Source organism: Cryptomeria japonica, chromosome 5, assembly GCF_030272615.1.
Source record: "Cryptomeria japonica chromosome 5, Sugi_1.0, whole genome shotgun sequence".
Taxonomy (NCBI): domain Eukaryota; kingdom Viridiplantae; phylum Streptophyta; class Pinopsida; order Cupressales; family Cupressaceae; genus Cryptomeria; species Cryptomeria japonica.
Window position 1 is genome coordinate 588823561 of NC_081409.1, and position 12472 is coordinate 588836032.

The following is a 12472-nucleotide window of genomic DNA, read 5'->3' on the forward strand; positions in this document are numbered from 1 at the left end:
TTCAATAAATTTCTGATCAGATAGAACATATGTTTTGGCTGATTTTAATTACAATTATTTGTTTTAGTTATTTTATAATTAAGAGTTATAAATTAAAGGTGTAATTTTGGCTTTAAATACATTTTATTGTGTTACTTATTGTCTATTTTTTAATTCAATTAAACTTATAATACTTTTTAAGTCTTTTAGTTATATATATATATATATATATAATCTGTATTATGTTTTACTAGATGAAGATGTCATCTATTCATGGTGTCCCCATCTTTACAAAATGAGAGATTACAGATGTTGCAGCAAGAAGTATGTATTAATTTCAATTGTGTTACTGAAGACAGTTTAAATATTTGGAGCAGCAGCTTCAAAGAGGCTGTAATGGTCTTTGTGGGCCCCAAGTAATATTACGGTGTGGATAGATAAGTTTTCAAACTCTTAGAAATGAATTGCCCACCTGTTGTGATATATTCACACATTGCCCCGTCGCAAGTGGGGACCCCTACTTTTTTTCTTCTTTCTAGGTAGTGTTTGAGTCTTTTGCTATTAGCCTTTGCATTAGAGGGGTATAGGTCGTCAAGAATGGCTAAGAGTCAGGAGGATAGTCTTGCATGAGTGTGAAGTGAGCTTGCAAAGTCTAGATATCATGAGTTCAAAGGTTTGCCAATTTGAAGGTCACTTCGAGTGCTCCTCTTAAAGGAACTTCACTTCACTTCATGAACATTCCTTGTGTAGTGAATATCTTGCACTTCTCCCACAAAACAAAGACTCACTCTAAGATCTCATGTTGAGCAAGTTATCATGTACTGAAGTTGAGAAAGTAAGTGAAAGTGAAAGGGAGTTTGGTCTTGATTTGAAATCCACCTCATAAACACATCCTCTGGAAGAACTTCATCTTCAAGGACAAGTGAATGATCAACGGACTTCATGACTTGCCATCTTAGAGCGACCTTAATAAGTTGAGCTTTTGGAGCAAACTTCATGAGTTCACCTTTTGGAGGGAATTTCCTGTTGAGACATGGACCAGCTAGGACTCGAACCTAGGACCTTCCATACGCAGCTGGAGTGCTCTTCCACTGAGCTACTGGCCCCTCTTGGACCAGTCCATCGTCGGTCCGGGTGTGGCTTATTTCCAACACCAACACCCCCCCTTAAGCCACACCTCTCGTGTGCTTGGGGCTCCTAGCCTGGACCTAATACCATGTTGAGACATGGACTAGCTAGGACTTGAACCTAGGACCTTCCATATGCTGTTGGAGTGCTCTACTACTGAGCTACTGGCCCCTCTTGGACCAGTCCATCGTCGGTCCGGGTGTGGCTTATTTCCAACACCAACACTTCCAACTTCATGAGTTCACCCATTTGGAGTGAATTTTCTACTTCATGAGTTGCACTTTTGGAGCGAACTTCATGAGTTGGGGTATTGGAGCGAATTTCACCTTCAACGCTTCACAAGCGAAATGGAAGACAGAGATGAAGGAAATTTGGAACCACTCACTTCATGTTCAAGCATTCACAAGCGAACTTCGTGACTTGCCACCTTGAAGCGAACTTCATGACTTCACCTCTTGGAGCGAATTTCATCAATGAGCATACATTAGCAAGCCTACATGAGCGTAGTTGAAAGAGAAATGAAGGATGTTTGATAGTAATCACCTTGAATGGATTCAATGCCAAGCGAACTTCATGAGTTGCCACTTTGGAGCGAACTTCATGAGTTGCCACTTTGGAGCGAACTTCATAAGTTGCCACTTTGGAGCGAACTTCATAAGTTGCCACTTTGGAGCGAATTTCATTAGTTGAGATATTGGAGCGAACTTCATGTTAAAAGTAGAAGATTGAGGGAAATTCAAAAAGCGCCTACTCCATGATCAAACAATGCCAAGGAACTTCATGACTTCGACTTTTGGAGCGAACTTCATGACTTCGACTTTTGGAGCGAACTTCATGACTTAAATGTTTGGAGCGAACTTCATGACTTAAATGTTTGGAGCGAACTTCATGTTTGGAAGAGTCAAGCAAGCTTAGCAAGCAAGGTGATTGAAATAAGACATCATGCGCACACCCCTTAGAGCGGATTTCAAATGCACTTCATGAGTTGAAAAATAGGAGCAAATTTCATGTTTGGGACATTTGGGGCGAACTTTACAAAATGAACTTCTTGAATCAATGAAATGGAGCGAATTTTATACAAAATGCACTTCATGAGTTAGGGAAATGGAGCAAAATTCATGATCAAATGTAGAAGAGCGAATTCAAGTGTATTGAGAAACATAAGCGAATTTCATGAGTTCAAGGTTTTGAGCAAACTTCATGAGCTCAAGGTTTGGAGCGAACTTCAGGAATTGAGGATTTGGAACGAATTTCCACAAAGGTGAACTTCATAACTTAGAAGATTGGAGCAAATTTCATGAGTTGAGAAAGACAAGATAATGAGCAAGGTGATTGAAACAAGCTTCACGTGCACACCATCTAGATCAATCTTCATCTTCAAACCTACATGGGCATACCTCAACTTCATGAATTAACATGCATGAGCGAATTTCATATTGAACTTCACAAACTCAACAACATAAGCAAACTTCATGGATTCAAAGAGGGGAGCGTATTTTACCCTCCAACGTACAAGAGTGAACTTCACGAATGGACATAAGGGAGCGAACTTCATGTTCTGAGCTTCAAGAGTGAGTTTCAAGTGTAAAAGTTATGGAGTGAACTCTACTTCATGTGTTTCTAATTGAGGGTGAATTCACAAGATTGACTACAATACCACTACATTGGAAGAGATTTGATGATTGGAAAGAGTCATTTCGAGTTGAAAAGATGGAAGATAGAAGTTCCAAGATCACTTCATATGAAGCAAAGTCAAGGCAAACTTCAAGAGCAAGAATTTGGTAGTGAACTTCATGTGCTCCACTCTCAATGCAAAATTCCTAAAGAGGCCTCTCCCTAAGTGGTTCGTTATAAAGGCTTTAAAGTTGAGCTTGTAGAATGAAGATAAATGAATGAAAGTGAGTTCAAAGACAATCTAAGTGAACACCATGAACATTAGGGGGCAGAATAAACATTCAAAGAGCTCCTCTTTAAGAGCGAAAAACAACTTCAAGTGTCCCTTCATGAGGGCGAATTCTCTTCATATGCTCTTATTAAATCTATTTGATACTTGCTTGTTTGGTTTGCAGGAGATGACGAAAGAAATAAGGAGATCAAACAAGAAGCATTCACTTGCATGAAGACATGATCTACAACATCAATGACATGAAGGGAGTCACAGAAGAAGGAATTCCGAAGGAGAGAGACAATGGTGACATCAAAAGTTCATCAATACTTCAAAGCTAAGATTTATACCTTGCACTCCCAAGATCAAGACATTCGAGAAGATAGTTTTAGAAAATTAATCAAAGTTAGAAGATCATTGTCATCATCGCTGAAGCTGGATAAAATTAAGTATCAAGAAATATTCCTCCATGGTGATCTATCGAGCCTACAAGTGCAAGATAAAGGTGGAATCCTAGTCATCATCCTAGTCACTACTCCACCAATTGAAGAAGTTCCACATCAGCATGTCTAGATGGAACGTACTTGACTGACCAGTGATGACACAAACTTCGAGGCACCTACCCTTGTTATCTATTGGTCATGCCAAAATGTTGTAATCATGTCTTTAGTCATGCCAAAATCGAGCTAGTTTAGGACAAAGAGCATCACCATATTGCAGCATCAGATGATCGAGTTCCAACAAATCAAGCATTTAGGCATTCAAATGTAAGCCCCCTTGTGATTCCAGCATAATCACATCAACCAACAAAGCTTATCCACACGTAGTGACCCTACGTTCATGAACCTTGGAGTCTTCTCAAGTGATCCTTAAGCTAATCTTCAGCATTTGAGAGATTTTGTTAAAGAGAGGATAAGATACTTTTGGGTATTTTATTCTGTGTTCGCATGTGCCTAAAAGACACATCAACAAAATTGGTGCTAGAGGGAGGGCCATGATCCCGATGAATTCCTAAACAGCTAAAATCTAGATCTATCAATTAATGTTTGAGGGAGTAATTTTAAGGACTTTTCACTCTCCTCTTGCGCTCAATAGAATTAGGAGGGCATGATAGCGAATGTGAACTCTTTAATAGGTGAATCCAAGGAAGATCGGTGGAAAGTCATCCTTAATGCTCAATAGAATTTGCATAAGAAAAGAGGGCTGATCGTTGTCAAGCCGCGATTAGTGGGACTTATCAAGTATTTGGAGGAGTTATCTAGAGCTTTTTGTCCTCCTCTCAACGCTCAACATAATTGAAGCACAAGAAAGGCATGCTTGGGGATACATGAGTGAAGCGGTTGATGTTGGAAGTCACCCTTTGGTAGACTTTTGAAGGAAGGAAGCGCTTTGCGCAGCTGGAATCAGTTGAGCTATTTAAATTAAATTTGAGATTTGCAAGATCTCTTTATTCCAAAAAGAAAAAAAAAAGTGAAAAACCAGAAAATCCAAAAAATCAGAAAAACCAGAAAAAAGAAGAAGAAAGGTTTCTCAATGGAGCAACAACAGTTTCACGATGAGCAACAAGTTGATATTCCACAACTTTGGTGGAGATTGAATATACAGCTTTACCCACGCCGCTTGTACGAGTTTGCAAGGCTAGGGTAGTGTAGAATCCATGAGACAGATGAACATGATGAGATGCATTGCTTAACATAATTATCAAGGGTAGAATCAACAACACAAGGAAAGATCTTCTTTTGGGATGTTCCTAGACCATAAGAGGAAGAAGGCAATTTCAGTGTCCAAGAGAAAAAAGGTCCTCTTTAAAGCTTCTTGTGGATGATTGAAAGTCAACTTGTCTTGAATGGTGAAATGCATTTACAAGGCATATTGCTACCATTGTGGTGCAGGACTCATAATGCACCCCACTCTGAATTTACTTGCTCATTGTGCAAAATGGCTATCAACCAAGTAAGATACCCGTTTGGAATGCTAGCCTTATCCGAAGAAGAGTGTATCGCGAATAGATCGTGGAGTGCGCATCTTGTAGCCAAATTGAGATAAACATATGAACAAGAGGTTGCTACACCACCAGATAGTGAAGGAAGCCAGTTGCAATTTGATGATACAAGTTCACATGATAATCGATGTATTGCAGTAGATAGCTTTCCATACCTAGCACCCGAAGAAGAGTACAATGGAATGAAAGTTGAAGAAACAATTGAGAATGCTCAAGTAGTGAAAAGTGGTGATCAAAGTGTTGAGAAAGCAATCAAGGAAGAAGACGATTCATTCCTTGAAAATTTTTCATTCATACTACAAAAGGAGATCCTTAAGAGTGAATTGCAGGAAATTTCGAATAGCACCCTTGAAGAGGACAATTAGGTTGACATGTTAAATGAAGAAATACAAATCATCACAAATGAACCCAAGTATGAAGAACAATTGGAGGGGGCGTTCAAAGACGTCATTACCATCATATTATTTGAGGGGCGCTGAAAGATCTCATGGAAGAAATACAAATAGAATCACTGTCAAAATTTTTTCAAGACAAACAAGTTATGGTGAGTGATGTGATTCATCATCAACTCTGGCCTCCCGAGACAATGCTTGAGGATGAGATACCACCAGAGATTGTATGTGATCAACTAGAGATGTTTGAAGCTCAATCTATCAAGGAATCCCTAATTTTTGAAGATATGCTCACAAAGTTACATGAGGATGCGTGGTTTATGCATAGAGACGAGCAAGATGTCATGATGAAAGTAAAGAAAACTGAGTTATTCAAAGGGGTGCTAAGGTTATTTCAAGAAGAGCTTGCAAGTCAGGATCAACATGTCACGAATGGTTGCTCGCGGAATGGTACTTCACCAATGGCGACCTCCTGAAGCAGTTGATGATCTCACCTTTGACAATGCACTAAACGATGAGCAAATACTTCCATTCGAGCAAGCACTTCCATCCGAGCCCGAAATATGCCAGGTTTCCTCTTTCCTTAATCCTAGCTTTGAAAGTTATTATGATTTTGATTACAAGGGTTTTGGGAAAACAACTTGTATTTGGATAGATCACGGACCTAATGAGTTGCCTCAATTGATTACCTTACATGAAACCTTGGCTGAATACGAGAGGTGCATGGTGAGAGATTGCTTTTTTGTATTTAAAGATGAATTTGCTCGACTTCGAAGTATCACTTTTGCCATGCTCATGTTGCACATATTGAGAATTCATGTAAAGTCATGTATATATTTCGCTCCTTTGAAATAATTCTGGTGCTAATAGTCAACAAGGGAGCTGTGGATTCTCCTTATTGAGGCACAAGAAGACAAATTCGTTGGTCCCATCTTAGTCTCCGCCTCTTCCCAAAGGATTCGTTAGATTAAAAAAAGGGGGAAACACAACCTCTAAGACTTCTTCAAAAGGTTGACATGGACAAGGGCAGGTGAAAGAGTTGATCAAGGGATTAAAAGTGGTTCTTGCACATTTATTAGAGGAGCGGGTTTTGATATTGTCAAGGCATGAATAATAGATTTTTTTGGGTGTGATTGTTATTGTTCATGGCATGGGGAGTTATTTGCTGTATGGCGTGAGATTGGGAAGATCTTTGGTTGCTGCCCTTGATAACTGGAATAATTTGAACTCTTTGTGCTGGGTGTTGGGTGCCTTAGGTGGTGTGAGCTGTTCCGATGCTGGCATAGGGTTTGACAACCCTTAATACCTCTTGCCTTGTGAAGTTGGGATTCAGAATACCCTTGGCACATACCTGAATGCATTTTCTGTTGTGTATTTGGTGGGGCGTTGACATTAACTAAGTGTGTAAAACAAGCGGGCATTATAAACTTGCACAAGTCTTAACACCCTTACATACAACAAGAGTGTTGGAAAAGCATATTACATATGTTTAGAAGGTTCCCTACGCACTTCGTACAATGGAGGTACTGTTGTGACGTATTCACACATCACCCCATTGCAGATGGGGACCCCTAGTTTTTTGCTTTCTAGGTTAGTTGTCATAGCTTAGTTGTTGGTTGTTGTCAAGTCTTTTCTATTAACCTTTTGTTTGTAATTGCTCAGGAGCTGATCAAGTCTCCCTCTTAAGGATGAAGTGAGGTTCAACACTCCCTTTGCCCAACCAATGCATAATCATTGTCACTTCTCCTAGCACTGTTAGTGGGTGCCCAAACCCGAGAACACCCATTTCCATTCCTCACCATTGCCATCACCATTTCACCATTCCATTTCCTTCCATTTCCACCTTCCCTCTCTCACTCCCGTCTCCTTCGATTTCTTTCCATGCACCCTTACCTTGCTTTCCACCCTACCTACATCCCATCCTAACTATCCCTTACATTCCTCTACATCCTTCATTATTAACCATCCTATACCACTACCCTTCCCATCATATCCTCCCTACCGACTTATCTATCCCCATCTACCTTCATTCCCCAACTCCCATTTTTCCTAACCTACACCTCCTACTTCCTACCCTTCACTCCCATCACCTTCCATTCACCCTACCTTCCTCTAACCTTCACCCCACATCCTACCTTTCTTTTACCTCTTTCCCCTCCATTCCCTACATTTCCTAACCTATATCTCATACCCCTTAACCTACCCATCCACTACCCACACTGACTTTCCATCCTATCATCTACCCTCATCCTAGCATACCCCTATCCTATCCCTATCCCAACCCCCTACACCTTACACCCTTACCTTTTTCCTACTTATAACTCCCACTGTAACCCATACCTCCACTTTACCCCTTTTACTTTAACCCTCCCATACTTTCTCCTTACCTTTCTTCACCCTACATTCCCTTATCTTTTTCCACTCTTGGCCCCCACCTCTCCAAACTTATCATCTTCAGCTCTTCACTTACCTTGGCCCACGTGGCATTACTTGGGTCCTACTATGAGCCTTTACATGGAGAATTTAGAAGGTTGAAGAACTCTCCTTGCTGGGACCCACCGAGCTTTAGCGTGGGGATTTTTAAGTGTTTTTAATTACCTTTAACCCTGCCATGACACATTATTAGGCCCTGTTGCGACCTTTTTCGCACATCACCCCATTGAGAATGGGGACCCTCTCCTTTCCTGCTTTCTAGGCTTTTTGTTAGTGTCCCGTGGCCTTCCGCTTCAGTTTTGCTCTGTTTTGTCAAGTTTTGAATGGTTTGAGTCTTAAGGATTGTAAGTTAGTTTTTGCAAACCAAGTGATAACAAAGTGTAGACACCGTCAAAGTGCCTAGAAACGCCAAAGGACGAAGAATGCAATTGATTTGAGCGAATTTAGACAACTTTATATTTTTGGAAAGTTTTCTTTTTTGCTTTTTCCTATTTTATAGGAAGCTTCGTTTTGGGAATTTTTAGCTCGATCCTTGGGATGGCTATTTTTAGAAAGTTTTCTCTATTTTTAGGGATGTCTGTTGTTTGCTTTTTCGGAGTGGAGACCTAGGGTTTGCACTGGTACCACTGGCCTGCATCGATTGCAATGGAAAATTTTCAAGTTTTGACCCAAAAACCTAAGTTCCTACATTTTAGGGCTCATGTCACTTCGAATGGGTTACTTGAGTATGGGTTTCAAATATCATGTTAATTTGGCTAAAATTGAAGAAGTTATCAAATTTTGAAGTTTTCCAGGTATCTCTCTAAGTTTGGCTAATCATGTTTGGTGTCGAATGTTATGTCAGGAGCTTCACAAAGTCCGCCCTCATGAAAGGGAAGCTTGGTTTTGACCTTCTCAAAGTCCGCTCTGCTGCAAATGAAAGGTTCTCAAACATTACAGAGTTCGCCATGGAGGAAGTCAACAAAGTCTGCCCCCTAATGGAGATGGAGACTCACAAAGTCCGCCCGCTGATGGAGATGGAGACTCACAAAGTCCGCCCTACTCTTGATAGCATTGGAGCATGAGCAAAAAACTCCACCCTCTAAGGTTTCCAAAACTCTCTCAGTCTGCCCAAGCAACTCCACCCATGAAGAAAGTCCAAGGAGGCAAGAAAGTCCACCCAAGGTGATGAGTGAGGGTGCATAACTCCAAAAAGTCTGCCTTATCAAAGTGAAGGAATTTTCTAAGTGTTTGGAGGTCATAGCCATGGTGTAAGGAAGTAAAAAGTCCGCCCTCCTAAGATCATGGATCAAAGGTCTTCTTTGCAATGAGAGTTTAAGGTTTCTCAAGTTTCTCAAAGTCCATCCTAAGGTGAGATAAGAAGCAAGTAAAAAGTGCGTAAGTCTCACAAAGTCCGCCCTAAGGAGATGGTGAGTGGTGTGTGAACATGAGAAAGTCCGCCCTTCTACGAAGATCAAGTGCATAGGGCAAGGAAAGTCCGCCTAAGGGTGAAGGAAGCATGGTCATGACCTTCTCAAAGTCCGCCCTAGTAATGGTTGCAAAGTTAACATGATGATACACAAACTCATGGAAGTCCGCCTTAGTAATGGTTGCAAAGTTAACATCATGATACACAAAGTCATGGAAGTCCGCCCTACTTGATGAAGTGCTAAGACTTGTTCTATGAGTTTCAAAATCTCTACCTAATGTTTGAAAGAGCTATTCCATGAACTTCATAAAGTCCGCCCTTGGAAGTATTAATGAAGATGATTGTGTGGTGCCACAAACTCTCTAAACTCTGCCCTAAAAGATGAATAAGTGTGGTGTCATGAGTTGGTTGAAGTCCGCCTCATTGATGAAAGATCAAACAAACTCCAAAGTATGCCTTGAAAATGATCAGATCATGGTAAGATCAGGTTTAAAGAGGAGGTGTTAAGCTGAAGAGGAGTTCAAGTTCAAGATGAAATGATCAGATTTTGGTTAAGTATGAATGAATATGAAGTATGGTACCTTGTCTTGTTCCACCAATCTTCCAAAGTCCGCCCTATGCTAGAGTGTGGTGCCTTGTTTAGTTCCCCAACTTGAAATAAGTCCGCCCAAGTAAGATACTTGCTAAAATGGAAGACAAGAAGATGATGTCAGCAAAATATATCATCCAAGTTGGAACTAAGTTCAGATTTGGAAAGTTTTGAAAGAAGAATATAGAAGATTGAGTTCGATTTGCAAACTAAAGACCAAATTAGAAACATTCTCTGCATATTCAAAAGGCTAGGGAAGGATTATAAACAAATTTTGAAGAGATTTTCTTAGTTTCTAATTATAAAATCGAACCCTCATACAAATATTTCATTCACTCTCTCATTTTTACACATGAGGTTCGAATTTCTGGAAGCAAGTTGAGAGCAATTAAGAGAGGTTTTCAGCAGGTAAAGAACATTTTGAGAGAAGTTTTAAGAGTTTTGCAGGTTGAAAGAAGATTTTAAAGGTGATCCCAAGTATAAGTTTGAGATTTTCAACCATTTACCACAAGTTTACATGCAGATTTCGAAGAAATCAGATTGATAGGGAGCAAATTTATCTAATTTTCTGAATTTTTCAATCTGATTCTGAGTTCTTTCTATCCATTTCTCTCATTCAACTCGGTTGGAGGTGAAATTTCATTTTATGGGCAAATTCATTGAAATTTTCAGTAAGAAGGATCATATTAAGACTGAATATCCATACCTTCTTTCTTATTTCCCACCTTTCAAAGCAAGTTTGGATTTGATTGATGTGATTGCAGACCTGATTTTTAGATTAAAATTAGAATATAATTATTCTAGAGTGTGGAGTTTTAATATCATTTTCGAAATTCCTACATGTGAAAACTCCATTTTAATGGCTAAGTATGAAAAATGGAGTAAACAACTTCAACCACTTAGTCATTCAAGACCTCAAATTTTAAGTTGAAATTCTGATTTCTAACTTAGGCTTCATTTGTTTTCACAGATTTCAGTCACGATGAAGTTCCAAGTAGACAAGGATGCTCCTCTTGAATCAAGGATGAACTTGAAATGGAAGAATGTCAGCAATACCAACCTCGGACATATCAATCTGAGGGAGTTTAAGAAAAGGATGTTCGGCTTGGATAACCTTTTGCCTACTGTGACCACACGTAAGATGACGAGGAGTGGCATCGTGCATGTTGTCGGCTTTCTCCCTACTATGCAGTGCATGGAGTTGGTAGTTGAGTGTGCTAGGCATTATAACCCTGATAGTAGAGATGTTATAGCACCAGACAGAAGAGTGTTGACCAATATCAGTGATGTAGCCATAAGGGAAGCCTTTAGAATTCCGGAATATCATAATGTTGTATATGTGACCAAGGATGAGGCCAATCAAATGTATCAAGACCATATAGAGGAGTATGAGGCCATCATCAATCACTCATGGCTGGACAAACCAAGAAAGGGTGCCTCTAAGTTGTCAAAGAAGAACTTGGTGAGGGCATATTTTAAAGAAGATATTGGAGACGTGATTGTCCTATTGAACCGAATAATGGGTAATCCCCAAGGCGCTCCATTTGAGCCTTGGATGTATTACTTCATAAATGAGATAATGAACGTGGCCAAGATGATTGACTAGGCTCAGATAATAAGCAACAACTTGGACAGCCAGCTGAGAAATTTGGAGGGAGATAGAATCTTCTTCATGAGTTCATATTTGTTCTATTCCCTTGCTACAACTTATAGATACAGAGGCCTCACCTGCAGAGGAGAGGTGGGAAACAAGGAGAATCAGTATCATGTTTACGATTGTTACCCCCGACTGCATATGGAAGAAAAATTACTTTTCAAGAGGGTGAATGATGCATTTTTGATGCGTATCACGTGAACACTGCAAGGTGGATTACATTAGAGACTCTCTCAAGAGTCTAAGGATCTCATAAGCAGATTCGGGTATTGGTATATCCAATACCCAAGATTCACCTATGTCAGAATTCAAGGATTTTTTGGATCTCCCTACAAGCTCCCAATTTATCCCACCAATTGAGTTGTGCGGCTGGAAGTTGTGAGGCAACTGGAGAGCTTCATGACGGTTCAGAGAGAGAAGCAAAAGAAGGCAGGAACAACTTTTCTCACAATTGGAAATGGATTGGAGACATGTCCATCATCACAAGCTGCTACCATTGTGGAGAAAGAGCTGGCATGGTATCCCTTCTACCAATACAAGGCAAGAAGGAACTTTGATCCATTCCGTAAGATGAAAAAGGTAGAAGGAATATTTGAATACATAACTGGTTTGGAGGATTATTGGGCTAATGCAGTTGATAGTTTCGAAATCAAAAGAAGATTTTGGTCGAGAATTCCCCTAAGCATGGTGAGAGCAACAAAAGTATTCAAGGTTGTTGATCAAGTAGAAGATAGTCCTGAACTTGAACAACCAGGTTTTGAGAAGATAAGAAATGAGCCACTTGCCCTGATTGGTTGGGCTGACGGGGAAAGGTCAAATTTGGCAGACCTTATGAAATCAGTGGTCGAATACTCCAAGTGGTGGACACTTGAGAAGACAAAGTAGCTAAAGTCCAAAGGTGTTGCCTTGACTTTTATGATTTGATGGGAATTGATGACTCTATGTCTTCCAATCATGGTATTTCTTCAGGCAATGCTCAGAATCCAGAAAGTGTTGGGTCTC

The 12472-nt window shown here is 40.0% G+C and overlaps 1 protein-coding gene across 3 annotated transcripts in view; it reads left to right on the forward strand.

The window, feature by feature from the left end:
• LOC131029530 (prolyl 4-hydroxylase 1) overlaps nucleotides 1-12472 on the forward strand; it is a 213778-nt gene that overhangs the window by 106011 nt on the left and 95295 nt on the right. The window lies entirely within an intron of this gene.